General features: G+C 41.6%; 1 non-coding gene across 1 annotated transcript; it reads right to left on the reverse strand.

The window, feature by feature from the left end:
• Positions 1-493: 493 nt before the first annotated feature.
• Positions 494-657, reverse strand: LOC132224589 (U1 spliceosomal RNA). Its single transcript, XR_009450699.1, has one exon. It is a non-coding gene; the product is annotated as a U1 spliceosomal RNA (small nuclear RNA).
• Between the last annotated feature and the right edge of the window lie 8,501 nt (positions 658-9,158).

A 9,158-nucleotide genomic window follows, 5' to 3' on the forward strand; every position in this document is an offset into this window, starting at 1 on the left:
TATATGACAGCTTTGGTAACAAGCAGTGATTATCATTAAGGTCACCTATACTTGCCCTATTGGTTACCCATGACAATTCAGTTTATTCTGCAGGAAAATCCCAACTGATCAAGGCATATGCAACCATGCATTGTGTATGTGGAAATATATTTAATCCTGTTTATAGTGTTAGAAAAATATAGTCTGACTTGATCCTCATTAAGAAAATATCTTATAAATACTTAATGTACGAGAAAACAAAAAAAAATATATGTAAAAGACAGAAAGGGAAAAGTCCCCACAACTGAAATCATCTTTGCTGCTATTTAATATGGTTTAATTGCAGAAACAAATGTTTTAGTTGACAAACGGGAACAATCTGAACACTATTTGTCCAAAGGAAAAGAAATTTAGCAAATGCCTTAAACCCTTTACTGAGATTTCCCCATCTGTATGAAGACAATAAGAGGTACTCTCCTCAACAGGAATTATTTTTGCTTTAATTGGTGTTTTTTAGGAGAAAGTATGAATGCAGTCCCCCACTACCACAAATTCTGCAATGGAGTCCTCCACATTTGGGGGAATAGCAGGGACCCGCACACTCAGAGTGCAACAGGGAATCTCCGCCCTGGGAAAACCACCTTCATGACCATGGTATCTCCCCTGCCAGGTGAGTATTTTTCATTGGTATTTTAAATATACAAAATAAGCTATAAGCACTGTGAAATCTAAAGCAAAATACATATACAATTCCAATAATATATAAACTAAAGTAACTGACAATGTATTTGGTCTGCACATAAGATTTGGAAGTTTGGAGTCAAAAGGTCCAGAATTGGTAGATGCAGAGATGGCCCCTGATCGTTTGCCCCTCCACATGATTTTGCATATAATTTTACCATCCTCTCCCATGGGCATGGGAGCAGGCACAATTTCCACCCTGAGTGCCGTAGACCAATTTCAGCATGTCATAATTTCAAGAGTTTCATCAAAAGGTTGATGAGACTTGGGGACTCAACAGGGTTGAGTCACACATGTAGTCATCTGTTGGAAATGGCTAAAGGCATTTCCCCAAACCTGAATAGGAAACTGATTATGGCTGCCAGACAGTTAAAGGACATCTTAATCTATATGTTATTGCCTCCTGCCGGGGTCCAGCCCCAGCGGGTCCAGGGGTCCCCAAAGGTGTGGACGGAGTTGGCGAAGAAGGAATGACACGGAGACAGTGTTCAGTTGATCAGCAGCCTAGCCAGGATCTCCAGCCAGGATCTCCAGCCAAGTTTTGGTCTGGATCTCCAGAGAGGTTCTGCTTCGGATCTCCAGCGAGGTTCTGTAGCCATGTTCCCTCGCTAGGTTCTCCAGCCAGGTTCTGTCCAGGCTCTCCAGTCAGGTTCAGTGTCCAGGTTCCAGTCAGGTTCTCCTGCCAATCTCTGTAGTCAGGTTCAGTCCAGGATCCCTTGCCATGTTCTCCCGCTAGGCTCTGTCTCTAGGCTCCGAGGCCAGTCCCGCTCCAGGATCCTCCGGCATGCTCTCTCCAGCGAAGTTCTTCTGTCTCTAGAGAACGTTCTGTGTAGGTTCTGTGCCTAGGCTCTGTCTCTCTTGGTCCTGTCTTCCAAGCCCTGTGTCCTTAGTTCTGTGTTCTGAGTTCTGTCTTCTGAATTCTGTCTCCTGAGTTCTGTCTTCTGAGTTCTGAGTGTTTCTGTCTTGTTACAACTGTATTTATACCAGTTGATTCAATCCTATCAATCTCTATTACAAAGGTTAGGGCGTTTCTTATCTCCATTCCAGGGAGAAAAGATTATGTAGTTTAAGCATGATTGTTCATAGTTAAAGGGATTAATTACCCGCCTGGCACTTAGTTGAGGGGTTTTATTCCCTCCCTAACTTCAGGGGAAAATCCCTACCTGGGGATTCAACCTTTCTCGGAGAGGTGACCTTGGTTAAAACACAGTGCCAAGAAGGTGAGCAAACATATTAAGAACCATATGCCATATATGCCAGGTCCCTTGAAACAGCAAGGATGGACCGGCTCCCGGCAGCCTCCTATTGGCCAAACACCTGAACAGCTGTAGGCTATTCCCCCATTCTGACAATGCTTCTGTACCCTTTGAAACCTTACCCTTTGAAGTGTATTATCTCCACCATGCCTTAGGACAAATTGTGTTAATAAAAGCAAGGGTCCTAGACAAGGAGGATAACTCTTAAGTTCCTTTAGCTGAAGGTCCTCTGACCCCCAATGCCTTTCAAAATTATATCTCGTCTCTGGACTCTTTATTAGTCTCTGGATTCCTATGTCATCTGCACATGGCCCCTTTTCCAGATTCCTGAACCCTTCTTTATACTGGGACATGAACCCCGCACCTGAGTGTAGCCTTGTATTGCTTTAGTCAATAACATGTTAAAAAGTATGATGTAATACCTTAATCAATAAAGAAATTAAAAGTAAAGAGAGAGAGAGAGAGAGAGAGAGAGAGAGAGAGAGAGAGAGAGAGAGACCACTGGGACTTTGGAGAAAAAGTCCTAATTTGAAACATTTACCCAGGTGTTGCTGAGGTAAAATAAAGTAAAAATTCTGTTTATTAAATTTATATACTTATTTTTTAAAAAGTATGATGCAAAACAGAATTTAAAATAGGCTCATACAATTTGGTTTATTCTCACACTTGCCTTCTAGTAATACTGGCAGGAAAGGATATACCTGGGCTAGCCAGATAAAGGATGGAATCATATGGAGCAGATCTCTGGTCTCCCAATTTTCCCAGGTGAGGCCATGCTAAATCATCTGATAATCAGGTAACGCCCAAGCGTGATCAGCAGAATTGCTGCTAGGACTATTTCATTCACATAAGGAATAAATTCTTATGGTTGTTTGGCACTGAAGTTCTGTGGCTGTTTGTTTCACATTACTATTAAGGCTATAGGTAGCTAACTAAAGAATTGTACTAAAAATGGAGTGCTACTATAACAAAAATATGATACCTTGATTTTGGGGCCAGGAGATAGGTAATAAAGATAGCATTAAAGGATGATGGAAAAACGGAATAGGAAAACTGTGACAGGAAAAGTGAAGTGTGATAACCTGTGTTCTAAAGTTGTGTCACATTTAGTAGAACCGTAACATGTAACCTGAAAGTCAGATAATATACCTAATGAACTCTGGGGCTTGACCTAAAGAGATGTCCAAGGAAAGTACTGAAAACATCTACTGGTTGCTTTTAGCTGTTTATGGTAAGATTAGAGGCCTGGTGCACAAATTTGTGGACCAGTGGCATCCCTCAGCCTGGCTTGAGGGATCAGGACATCCCCCGAGGGGTTCAGAATTTCGAGAGGGCACAGGCCAGGCCGAGGGACCCCACCAGTGCACAATCGGGGCTGGAAAGGGATGCAGGAGGTTAGCCAGCCTGAGAGGGACCATGGGAGGGCTCCAGGGTGTGTCTTACCCATCTTGCTCAGTCCTGATTGGCCAGACGCCAGCAGCAAGCTAACCTACAGGTCGGGAGTGTCTTCCCCCTGTTGCTCAGTGCACGTCATAGTGACTGGTCAATCGGTTGACTGTCTGCCTCCTGGTGGTCAGTGCACGTCATAGCGAGCGGTTGAGCGGCCTTAGCATATCATTTGCATATTATGCTTTGATTGGTTGAGTGGACGACCGGTTGATCAGACACTTAGCATATTAGCCTTTTATTATATAGGATTCTACAAGAAAAAAGATGTAGACTGAAGAACTGGCTAGTTTCCAAAAATAATTTAGTGGGAATGTGGAGAGCTCCGGAATTTTGGAAATTCGTAGTTTGGAAAAGAAAACTGTTCACATCTCCAGCCTTTCAAACAAGTGACAGATTTCCATATTAATACACTAGAGGCCCGGTGCACGAATTCATGCACAATCAGGGCTTATTGTGCTGGCCCAGCTAGGGGGAGGGGCCGTGGGCAGTTGGCCAGCCTCACCCCCAATCAGGGTGGGTGGGCCAATCAGGGGTGGGGCTGGCTGCAGGGAGGGGCTGCAGGCGATTGGCCAGCCAGCCCCACCCCCTGGTCAAACTCCTGGTCAAAGGGACAATTTGAATATTAGCCTTTTATTATATAGGATTCTCAGGACCAGAGATCTTTAAGCCCTTTTGTTAAGTCCTCTGAAATCATTAAATTGGTGGCCAGTAGACGTTCTTAGCCAGACCAATGGACTCCTAAGGATAATGGTATTGTCTCGTAACAGTTTTATATGTCAAAAAATACCAGTAAGTCAGTCTAGATTGATAGATATGTCCCAAAACCAACTGGGATGTAGCTTATGGTACATGTATAAACTCAAATCTGATACATAGAAAATCCAAAGAGTATTCAAGGTAGCTATACTTGCAAAAGCATCATCACCTTGTTCTAAATAGGCTTGGTCATTCCCAGATTACAGAACCAAGGCTTAATCAAGGACTATATTCCATTTCAGGGTAGGAGAACATGGAAAAATGTTACCAGGAAGTATTTCAAAATTAATATGGCCTAGTGACTGCTACAGTGCCTCTTATTTTTTCATTCAAATGAAAGTGTTTATTGTAATTCTCTCCCTGACTGAGTGGCACAAAAAACCCCTTTAAGTTCATTGATTTTTGTGGTGCAGAATTTTGGAGTAGAAATAGTGGTGATAGCTTCTCTCTATCCAATAGTCTCTGTCATCTCAGCTAGAGGACTTGAAGGCCAGAGGTTTGTTTACTGAAGGTTTGTTTACCAAGATGTCTGATGATAGATGCTGGTGGTGACCTTGCTACATCTGTTGGGTGTAGTATCTTCACATGATCTTCTAGGTGGACTTGGTTTACCCACAACATAATGGTTGAGTTATCCGGAAGTATTAAATAGACTATTTTTAAAGATATAATCTGCCACATAGTTTGTGTGTTTGTGGACAGATAATTTGTCTTTTCATTTATAGTTCTCTAGATCAAGAGACCCCCCCACCCCACATCCAAACCTGTTAAAAAGCATAAAATTTTGGACAATGTGGTGCTGATGCTATGAATGGGTGATATTTGGGAGACAGGGAGAGGTTAGTGGAATAGAAATGAGCAAATTTTACATACTAGAAGTTATTAAATAATTGCCACTATCAGTGAAGACAATATTAACTAATACTAACAGACCCAATTGTTTATCTTTCCCCGTATCTACAATATTCTGCCATATAACTTTTCAAAAATTTCCTAGGACGGGTCTAAGAGAGATGGACATCTCTCCCCACTTTGGCTTGGCCATGTCTCATCTTTGGCCAATGGGTTTTTAGCAAACATGAGGCAAACAGAAGCTTGGAATGGTCAGGTACAACTATACTCGCCCTTGTCATTGCCCTATGTCATCAACATGAGAAGAAGATGTCCAGGCCTATCTGCAAAAAGATGAGAGATTGGAACAGAGCCAAGATGACCCAGTCATTCCAGCTGAAGACTTCCAGATCATTTAACAGACTTTGATCCCCCAGAAATAAATATAATTTCCACCAAAATTAGCAGGCCACCAGTGACCACGTCAGAGTGTAAATTTAAGAAAGGCTTATTGTTATGGGCCAATGAAGTTCTGTGCTATGTGTTATGAAACTTTTGTGCCAAAAAATAAACTGATATCCCTGTATCAGATACCAAATAATGTCTGTCAGAAGATTAATGAATGCTGCTCCCAGATTATTCTGTGCTCCACTGTTATATGAGGAGGGCACATCAGGGCTAATTAACTTTCTATTTGACCAAATTCATCTCATGCATTGTATTTATTGGGCATATGTTTGAAAAGCATAAACACACTATTCAGGGGGAAATGGTTATATGTACACAAATCACACTCACATCTTATTGAGCTACAGAGAAGTGGTGAGCATCTGTATATGAGACTGCCATTTCCACTGTTAAGCAGAGCCATGCAACGGATTAGCTGTAGAATGGAATTTATGTTAACTAGAATATCAATGATTTTTACACATCTGCCTGGGGAATCAAATTTACATCCCCATCATTTTATTGCAAGAAATTTATTACTTAAAAATAAGAGACCAGTGGGGCACTTTGCAATGAAAGGGACTGTATAAAAAATAAAAATTACTCTACTGGTCACAGATGAGCATCAACTATAGATGCACATTTGGCTATAAGTCTATAAAAATTACTATGTATATGTTAATAGCTAATAATAATACACACCATTGTTCTTCATAATGTAGATATATCAGAGAAGCTGAAGAAATGGTTTTACAATATCAAGAAATATCTGAATGAAGAGAATGGAAATCACCTCAGGATGTTAATCCTCCTATACAGAGAGATATTAGAATAATTCAGTGTTACTCTAGGCAGGCACGTTATTCCTAGTTTGGAACATCCATCTGTATCAAAGAACAGTGATTAAATTAGGCACCAAGAAGTAACCTCAGACCATCTAAATTATCTTCATTGATGTATACCTAAGCCCCTGTATAACTTTTAAAAAATCTGTGCATATTCCCTGGGGTCCAGGAGAAATCCATTGACATTAAATTTCAAATTGCTATTTAAAATCATTTGAAATATAGTCAACAAGCAATTTCAGACAAATGAAGGAGAGAGTGTACTCTCAGATACCCAGGGTTCATGGCTCAAACATTCACCCACTGGACAACATTAAGCAAGTTACTTAACCCTTTTGTGCCTCAGTTTCCCCACTTATAAAATATAAATAATAATTGTGTCCATGTCATATAACTGCTATGAGGATTAAGTGAATTAATGCAATGCTTAGCACATAATAAAGACTCAAAAAATGGGAGCCATTAGCATATCTAACTTTAATCATACAGTTCAGTTGTTTGACCATCTTTGATTATATATTAGAACATTTAGTTGTGAGATTAGCAGTATTGGATTTTAGTCATTAATTCCCTGACATTAAATTCAAGGGTATTTTTTGTCCTGTTTCTCAGTGCAAAGATAATAGGGACTGGAGCATCCCAAATTGTTATTGCTTTATCTCCAGGAACCCTTCTTCTATTGTGGGCAGTGAGGAAAACACTGCCAGCTGTGGGAACAAGGTACTGTCACTACAAAAATATAGAAGTTATCATAGGCTCTGACACTGCCTTACTGCAGAACTTTTTGCAGATCACTTATCTTTCCTTCAGTGGATGTGAAAATGAGGGGTCCGGGTCTGTACTAGAGACTGCAGACGTCTCTTCCAAAGCTAAAATAATAAAACTGCTTACGTGTATGTAGAACAAGCACAGGTTTTGGTATCAGACAAATCTAAATGTGAATGCTCATTCTGCTCCTTGGTCTCTGGGACTTCTTTTTTAGGGTAAATATATAAGCCTTTTGTAATGACTGATATATGCAAAGTGTGTGCAATGAGTGGTGCATACGAGCACGGAACACTGATTGCTGAGGCATGTCCTGGTGATAAAGGTGTGACTCTGGAATCAGACTTACTGGGTTTAGATCTCAGCTCTCTCACTAAGGTTTTCCTCCCTCCCTTCCTTCCTTCCTTCCTTCCTTCCTTCCTTCCTTCCTTCCTTCCTTCCTTCCTTCCTTCCTTCCTTCTTTCCTTCTTTCCTTCCTTCCTTCCTTCCTTCCTTCCTTCCTTCCTTCCTTCCTTCCTTCCTTCCTTCCTTCCTTCCTTATTTCTTATTGATGAAAGAGAGAGAGTAAGACAGAGAGAAACACCAGTGAGAGAGAAACATTGATTGGCCGTCTCCCACACTAACCCCAACCAGGAATCAACCCTGCAAACTGGGCATGTGCCCTGACCAGGAATAGAATATGTGACCTTTCAGTGCATGGTACCATGCTCCACTAACGGCTCAATAAAGTTTTTAAATCTCAGTTTCTTTATCTGAAAAAAAATAAGAATAATAATAGATTTTTCTTGATAGGAATGTTAGGATAACTGAATGACACACTGTGTAGAAAGTTTAGTAGTGTTATCTATTATTACTATTACTATTGTTATTATTATAAACTAGTGGCCCAGTGCACAAAATTCATGGATGGGGGGTGTGTCCCTCAGCCTGGCCTGCACTCTCTCCAATCTGGGACCCCTCGGGGGATGTCCGACTGCCAGTTTAGGCACAACCACTGGCTCCTAATCGCTCACCTGCCTGCTTGCCTGCCTGCCTGATTGCCCATAACCACTCTGCAGGCCAGCCTGCTCACCCCCAACTGTGCCCCCACCAGCCTTCTCACTCCCAACTGGCCCCCCTGCTGGCCTGCTCATCTCCAACTGCCCCCTCACAGCCTGCTCGCCCCCAACTGGCCCCCCCTGCTGGTCTCCTCTCTCTCAAATTCCCCCACTGCCAGCCTGATCACCCCCAACTGCCCTCTCCTCCTGGTCTGATCTCCCCTAGCCCCATTCCTTGGTCACTGGGGCAACCTGGGAAGCCATGCCTTCCCGCCTACTCTCCCACTGGCTTGGCTTGGCTTCCCAGGTCGCTGCCTTCCCGCCCACTCTCCTGCCATTCCGTGGCTCCAGCCGGTACCACCATCTTTGTCAAATCAATTTGCATATTCCCTCCTTATTGTCTGTGGACGCTGCCATCTTTATAATGAAGTGACAGTTAATTTGCATATTACTCTTTTATTCGATAGGATATGCTCCTATCCCACAGCTATTTATTACCTGTCATGGATTCTTTATTCACATTCTCATGTAGATCTTCATTTTAGGTTTCTTTTTATCAAAAAAAAATATCATTCAGCAGTAAATGCTTCAAGGTCAGGAAAAATACAGGAAGGATTAAGAATCCAATGAGCATATTTTAAGTGACAACCTGAGAAGCAATAGTCTTTGCATTTTGCTAGATATATTTTAAAGCATTGTACATGGTTTGCTTTTGTACAGCCACATGTGCCCACTTAGAGAGACCACATTCAGTTTAAGTAGATGAACATTGGAAGCATGAAGTTACTTTGTGTGGCGTTAGAGTCCCCTGTATAGCAGTGACTAAATGCCATGGCCTATTATAAACCCAGTGTGCTTTCTATGCCCATAGATAAAAGAAATGTCCCTTCATAAGTTTTCTATCCAAAGGCTACCCAGACAGGTGTCAAGTGATACCCTGGATCCCAATTCTATCACAGAAAATTCACTAAATATAATTTTACTCCTGTATATTTATGACATTTCCATAAGGCTCTATACATTGAACATGTATTTTTTCTACATTTGAAAGG

The sequence above is a fragment of the Myotis daubentonii genome, chromosome 1, assembly GCF_963259705.1.
Source record: "Myotis daubentonii chromosome 1, mMyoDau2.1, whole genome shotgun sequence".
Classification (NCBI taxonomy): domain Eukaryota; kingdom Metazoa; phylum Chordata; class Mammalia; order Chiroptera; family Vespertilionidae; genus Myotis; species Myotis daubentonii.